At 39.4% G+C, this 1,273-nt stretch overlaps 1 protein-coding gene across 1 annotated transcript in view; it reads left to right on the top strand.

Annotated features, from left to right (window-relative positions):
• The window catches only part of LOC106879420 (SAFB-like transcription modulator), a 28,847-nt gene that overhangs the window by 9,268 nt on the left and 18,306 nt on the right, over window positions 1-1,273 (top strand). The window lies entirely within an intron of this gene.

Here is a 1,273-nt window from a genome sequence, read left to right as displayed (position 1 = left end):
TGTAAGCCTAGTACTTATTCTATCGGTCTCTTTTGTCGAACCGCTAAGTTATGGGGACGTAAACACACCAGCATCGGTCGTCAAGCGATGTTGGGGGGACAAACACACACGCAAACATATACACACACACACATACATACATACATACATATATATATATATATATATATATACATATATACGACAGGCTTCTTTCAGTTTCCGTTTACCAAATCCACTCACAAGGCTTTGGTCGGCCCGAGGCTATAGTAGAAGACACTTGCCCAAGGTGCCATGCAATGGGACTGAATCCAATACCATGTGGAGATTTAAAAGTCATTGGAATGTTAATGGGAATGCAGTCCATCGATGTTACTGCAAAAGCAAAGCAGGCCTTCAACAGAAAAACACGTTTGTAGAAACACATTTCTCTGCCAAAAATAAGTTATACGAACACCGTGCTCTAGCAGATACTTCTCCTTCAGTCCTGATGCCAACAGTTCTGCTTTATCTTTTGAGAGGGATAGGTCTCTGACAAGGTCGTTCAGTTCAGCTTGGGAAAATTTCTGAGGTTCAAAGCTATTGTCATCAGCCACGTAATCTTCCTCAGCAGCACTATTGTGACAGTCAGCATTATCATCTGGTGGAACTGGAATTGGCAGACTTCCATTGTGAGGCACAGGTCTCATTGCAGAATCCTAATTGGGATACACAATTTTGTGTTTATTCTTCATAGAAAATCCTGTGACATTTATTTTGCAAAAATAACAGTCATTAAAATGGTCTTTCAGCTCCCTTCATATCATTGGAATGGTAAAAGGCAAGGACGACTTCTTAACGAACCAGTCACGTAAGCCATTTGAGCAAGCTGAGCAGATAAAATGTGGTGCCAATAACTTGTCCTGATCTCCAAGAGGACAGTCAAAGTATAGCTTATAAATCTTCTTGATCTCTGGGGTTATTGTGCATTCTTGAGCTTTCACAATAAATTGTCCACAGACATAACAAAACAATTTCTACACAGTCTTGACATTGTTAACACCGTAAAATAAGTAGTTATACTTATATTGAATTTGATGAGATATTTCATCAGACCAATTATGACTGGACAATTTAAGATGTTGAAATACCTATTTCATTAGACAAAACTTGATTGGTTCATTTAAGATGATGAAATATTGCATCTGAACTATGCAGCAATGAGTAATGTAGTTTATTTTAAAGGTATGTTTCCATGGTGGAGGCGCAATGACCCAGTGGTTAGGGCAGCGGATTCGCGGTCATAGGATCGCGG

Source organism: Octopus bimaculoides, chromosome 17 (genome assembly GCF_001194135.2).
Source record: "Octopus bimaculoides isolate UCB-OBI-ISO-001 chromosome 17, ASM119413v2, whole genome shotgun sequence".
In the NCBI taxonomy this organism is placed as follows: Eukaryota; Metazoa; Mollusca; class Cephalopoda; order Octopoda; family Octopodidae; genus Octopus; species Octopus bimaculoides.
This window is presented reverse-complemented; position numbering and strand designations above follow the sequence as displayed.